Raw genomic sequence first — 6,293 nt, 5'->3', positions numbered from 1 at the left:
TTTCAAAAATTTTTTAATTGTAATTATCAAAAATTTCAGTAATTAGCTCATAGTTTTTCTTTAAAAATGACTCTGACTTTCAAATTTGTTGTAAGAATAGTCGACTTTTTAATTAACTACGTTTTAAGACAATATACAAAATTTCAACCATGTGTCTTTTATAGTTTTTAACCGATAGGTGACCTTCCTGGAAATTCAAGTTAAAGCTTGTTTCTGTATCTACCCTGCATAATACTAATGCATCCCAGGTCCATATTCATCTTGTTTTTGGTGTTGTTGTCCCTCCTTTTTCTTTTTCAGACTTCTTATTCTTGCTTCTTTGGTAGCGTCCAACACTGATTGCTCTGCTTCAAAGAGCCTCCTCGAGTGAGTGCCAATTTAAGTTTTTTGCATAACTTGTTCCCTAGGGAGTTCTATCACTTCCATAACCGCAAACCTTGACATTTCGGCGTCATTGAAACATAGAGAATCCAGTACACCTATTTTAAAAGTATTTAGTCGTACCAGAAAAGATTTTGGTATCCGTTCTCATACAATAGTATAACTCTTGCTGCTTTAGATACTTCGGAATTTTAAGAGACCAAATTGACTTTTATATACCTTCAGTGACGACGTAGCGCAACGCTCTCTGGATCATTCGTTTGTTTATTTTCATTTCTGTACTACTTCACTTTCTAATGTGGTTAGCTTCAAAATATTCACTCACAATTTTGACAGATTTAAACCTGTTCTTCGAAAGTTTTTTTTCAATATCGATGCAGTCCAGGAAAAATTTATGAGCAAAACGTTGCAACTCTGCCCCAGATTATTTGACCTATCACAAATCTACTTGCAATGCTGTACTTTTCATCGTCTCATCTTAATTCTTGTCTTATATACAGCGTGTTTACAGCTACAAATTCTGGTACTTCAGCCAGTGTAGACGTAAAACTATTTAGCGTATGGCTAGCTGTCTTTATGGGAATGATGACCACGCTGTCAGGTGCGTAAAACTGTGAAATGGTATCCAGGTTGTCGTTTGTTTTATTTTGTTTTGTTTTAGGGCCAAAAACAGCTAGGGTCATGCGTGCCCACATCAGAACTGTAGAACACGAAGACAAAGACAGTAGCTAAAAATGACTACACGTTAATCCCAAGCGAAGGAAGAGAAGACATCTACAAAACAGGGACGTGGAGTAAGGTCTATAAAATACGCCATAGAGAAACGGAGGTCCTGAACTAAAAATTAAATGGCCTTCGCCATATCACTACTAAGGATAAAATGGAGAACACGATCGACAGCCCTCGTGGCGTTATCTAAAACTGCCGGTAATCTAGATGGCAAACACAAACGACAACGTAAAGCTTTGCGTCGTGCCGTCATCAAGGGTACACGAGTGGGCCTACGGCTCCGAAAGCCCATATCAATGATGTTTCGTTGAATGGTTCGCACGATGATAGTTACTGATAGTCCAGCATTGAAATCTGCAGCAGTTTGCGAATGGGTTGCACTTCGCAGGGATGTCGGAGATTTGATGTTTTACCGGATTCGTAATATTCACGGTACACTCGTGAAATTGAGGTACGGGGAAATCCCCACTTCATCACTACCTCGGAGATGCTGTGTCCCATCGCTCGTGAGCCGACTATAACACCACGTTCAAACTGAATCAAATCTTAACCATTTCATGGATAAAATTCATTTTTTACATATTTTTAAAATATTAAGGTTATAATGTTTTCTTTTCAGTCCCATTATTGTATTTTCATCACCAAAATATTTTTTAAGTTCTCCATTTTTTCACAACAGGAAGTGGGACACATATGTCCCATGAACCAACGCGAGATACATTTTCTGCTGACTGACTGATTTTGTAATTTTATTTTTTTAGCCATAAACAGGATTTTGTGGAGAATAAAATAACTACAAATTATACATGCATGTAATCTTTTTATTTGTGTAGAGCAAGTGTAAAAAATATTCATTACATTTCAGTTTTCATGATACATGACCAATACTTACAAAACTTTACATTCCTTGAAACTTGGAAAAACATGGTGTGGCACAAAGTGGTGCACCACAAGCAGTGCAAACAACTTTCGTTCTCAGAACGAGATTTTCACTCTGCAGCGGAGTGTGCGCTGATATGAAACTTCCTGGCGGATTAATCCTGTGTGCCGGGCCGAGACTCGAACTCGGGACCTTTGCCTTTCGCGGGCAAGTGCTCTACCAACTGAGCTACCCAAACACGACTCACGCCCCATCCCCACTGCGTTACTTCTGCCAGTATCTCGTCTCCTACCTTCCAAACTTTACAGAAGCTCTTCTCCGAACCTTGCAGAACTAGCACTCCTGCCTTTGCAGTGCAGTCCCGATTTTTTCTCAGGTTCAGTACAGTCGTCCCTAGATGGCAGCACCGTGCAGAGCTGGGTAACATATATCCCGACACTCGAACCTGCGCTCAAAGTTACGCCGCCAACTCGCGTAGCTGCGGCTACCTCCGCGAGTCACGCCGTCTACCCGCCGCACCACGCCCTGCGGCGACGTCAACAAGCGCCTCGACGGCTGCCCCGCCCCCCCGCTCCGGCGAGGGGTGCGAGCCGCGCCGCATTCAGGTCACCACCGATGAAGCGATGGCCGGCTTCCAAGCCGCCTTCGCGGCCGAAAGGGCCGCACTGAAGGACGAGCTCGCAGCTGTGCATCGTCAGCTCCAGCAGCTGCGCGACGAGCTGCGGGCTATCAAGAAGAAGCCGCCAGTTCCCGCCGCCACCCCCGCCGTGAGTCGTCCGATGGGGGTCGACGCGGCCACGCAAACCACCGCTCCCCCTCCTGCAGCAATGCAGGAGGTGGCGCCCATGGAAACAGAGGAAGTGCCGCCCGGGCTGCCCCCCTCCAAGGTGGCAGCCACAAGCAAGGGTGCTACCGCGCCTCCTGACTGCTCGCAAGTCGAGCAACCAAAGAGAAAGAGGAAGGTGCGGCTACCATTTCCAAGAGTGGACGATGTGCAGGAAATCCTCAAGTACACTGCCGCGTCACTGAAGAGCGGGTCGTACCCCCAGTCACACCTCCCATACTCCTACACCCCACCCGGCCAGCCTAAGCCTCCCCTCCCCCATCAACCGCTCGACCTACGGGCATATAGATGGCGTACTATATTAGCGGAAGCAGCCACGGACCAAGAGTTAGCCATCATCAACTCTTACCCAATATTCACGCCCTCCCATTGGGACAACCTGGTCGACGTCATTGAATCGTGGGTGTGGGAAGAGGCCCGGTCGGGTAGGAGACAGAAGAAGATTCCCGATGACATATTTGTCAGGAAAAAAATGAAATCAATGAGCCAAGTTCAGAAATGATCACACACTAGGCAACCACCAGCCGTAGCGGAGACTCCTACTATAACCACCGGCCAGTCACTTAGGCCGTTCGTTTTCCCTTCTCTCACTGTCCCTCTAACTATCCTTTCATCTTTCTTTTATCTATATGAAAAAAAAACCCCAACAGCACAAAAATCAAGTAAGGAAAACACCTACCATGTCATCCCACATTTTCACCCCATCATTTAAGAAGGTGAAGCGCACAAAGCGCTAGTACTTCGCCCCCAGCAGAGGGTCAGCCCTCGGTCTTGTGCGTCTGCGTCTGCGCTCAAAGTTAGTGTGACATATATGACCCATCAACCATGAAAGGGTTAATAACCTGTCATTGTAGCTGCAGTAACCGATCTAACAACTGCGCCAGACACTTGTTGTCTATATACTGTAGGTGTTGCTGACCGCAACGCCGTATTCTGCCATTTTAAGTACCTTGGTATTTGAATACGCAATCTTTACGAGTTTCTTTGGCGCTTCAGTGTACTTTTATGAATATCGTATGCCTTTTTTCGGTTTGGAATATTCGACCATATGGGTGTCCCAGACGTATTTGGCTTGGTCTTTTTCAATGCTTTCCGTTTCATAGCCGTATACTCCGTTCGTGGGATATCAGAAGGCATTTCCTTTTAACAAATGAGCACCATTTGTAAAATTTTCCCCTCTCTGTTTCAAAAATGCTTAAGCTGTGTGGAACGGTCTTCTGCAGACACCAACAGCGTTCCACACTCCTCAAGAGAAGGTCTCATAGCTTATACCATCAGGGACTCTGTACCGAACGAATTCAATCGCCTCATAGTCTGGAGCATTCGGCATCGAATTCCATTAAGTCTCCGGTCTTCCCCCGTTGGAATGATCCATAAACCAGAAGGCTTCCTTTGCATCTTTTGTGACATCAGTGTCGCAGTCAGTGCCCAAAGTGTAACAGATATTTATTCGGCACTGCGGGTCCAAGAATTATTTTCTCGTCTCTCGCTGACCGACTGAGGTTCCACAGTTGTGAGCGTAGTGAACTGGTATTCAAGAAGGCCGTGATTCAAATCCGCGTCCGACCGCCTGCATTTAATCCTCTGAAAGGGAAGCGCCGATTTCTATTCTCAGCTTTGAAGCATTCCGAGATTCTACTTCGCCTCTCATGACCTCGATGCCGACGGGAAGTTAGATCCTGATTTTTCTTACACCTATTGCCTCATGGAATACTGTAGGGAGATAAAAACTGACACACATGCTTGAAATGACATGGGGGTAAGTTGAAACCAAAATAAAGTGCACAAAATGACCACAGACGGCGCTTCATACACAACTGGCAGCTAAAATTGCTACACCACGAAGATGACGTGCTACAGACGCGAAATTTAACCGACAGGAAGAAGATGCTGTGATATGCAGATGATTAGCTTTTCAGAGCATTCACACAAAGTTGGTTCCGCTGGCGACACCTACAACGTGCTCACATGAGGAAAGTTTCCAACCGATTTCTCCTACACAAACAGCCTGGTGAAACGTTGTTGTGATGTCTCGTGTAAGGAGGAGAAATGCGTACCATCACGTTTCCGACTTTGATAAAGGTCGGATTGTAGCCTATCGCGATTGCGGTTTATCGTACCGCGACATTGCTGCTCGAGTTGGTCGAGACCCAATGACTGTTAGCAGAATATGGAATCGGTGGGTTCAGGAGGGTAATACGGAACGCCGTGCTGGATCCCAACGGCCTCGTATCACTAGCAGTTGAGATGACAAGCATCATATCCGCATGGCTGTAACGGGTCGTGCAGCCACGTCTCGATCCCTGAGTCAACAGATGGGGATGTTGGCAAGACAACGACCATCTGCACGAATAGTTCGACGACGTTTGCAGCAGCATGGACTATCAACTCGGAGACCATGGCTGCGGTTACCCTTGACGCTGCATCACAGACAGGAGCGCCTGCGATGGTGTACTCAACGACGAACCTGGGTGCACGAATGGTAAAACGTAATTTTTTCTGATGAATCCAGGTTCTGTTTATAGCATCATGATGGTCGCATCCGTGTTTGGCGACATCGCCGTGAACGCACATTGGAAGCGTGTATTCGTCATCGCCATACTGGCGTATCACCCTGCGTGATGGTATGGGGTGCCATTGCTTACAAGTATCGGTCACCTCTTGTTCGCATTGACGGAACTTTGAACAGTGGGCGTTACATTTCAGATGCGTTACGACCCGTGGCTCTACCCTTAATTCGATCCCTGCGAAACCCTACATTTCAGCAGGATAATGCACGACCGCATGTTTCAGATCCTGTACGGGCCTTCCGGATACAGAAAATGTTCGGCTGCTGCCCTGGCCAGCACATCCTCCAGATCTCTCACCAACTGAAAACGTCTGGTGAATGGTGGCCGAGCAACTGGCTCGTCACAATATGCCAGTCACTACTCTTGATGAACTGTGGTATCGTGTTGAAGCTGTACCTGTACATGCCATCCAAGCTCTGTTTGACTCAATGCCCAGGCGTATCAAGGCCGTTATTACGGTCAGAGGTGGTTTTCTGGGTACTGATTTCTCAGGATCTATGCACCCAAATTGCGTGAAAATGTAATCACATGTCAGTTCTAGTATAATATATTTGTCTTGTGACAGCCAGAGCGAGAGCACCAGCAGCAGCGAGTACTGTTCGTATAAAGCGTTTATTTTGCATTTTGTTTACGACCTTCCACTAAGGAAGGGATTCTATTTGTGTTTATCTGCTCTGCATAGTAACTAACAGTTCTTGATAAAACTTTACGTAGTTTTCGTGTTAGATTTCTTAGTGTTTTCTTGATCGTTTAGAACAGAAAGCGCCCTAAAACCGTCTTTTGTTTGTTTCGCGGCCGTTAGCCACTAGTCACTTGAATCAGCAGTTGTCTTGTGACAGCCAGAGCGAGAGCACCAGCAGCAGCGAGTACTGTTTGTATAAAGCGTTTT

At 46.1% G+C, this 6,293-nt stretch overlaps 1 non-coding gene across 1 annotated transcript; it reads right to left on the bottom strand.

The window, feature by feature from the left end:
* Positions 1-2,153: 2,153 nt before the first annotated feature.
* On the bottom strand, positions 2,154-2,228 carry Trnas-cga (transfer RNA serine (anticodon CGA)). The gene has a single exon. It is a non-coding gene; the product is annotated as a tRNA-Ser (tRNA).
* Positions 2,229-6,293: the final 4,065 nt, after the last annotated feature.

Source organism: Schistocerca serialis, chromosome 6 (genome assembly GCF_023864345.2).
Source record: "Schistocerca serialis cubense isolate TAMUIC-IGC-003099 chromosome 6, iqSchSeri2.2, whole genome shotgun sequence".
Lineage (NCBI taxonomy): Eukaryota > Metazoa > Arthropoda > Insecta > Orthoptera > Acrididae > Schistocerca > Schistocerca serialis.
This window is presented reverse-complemented; position numbering and strand designations above follow the sequence as displayed.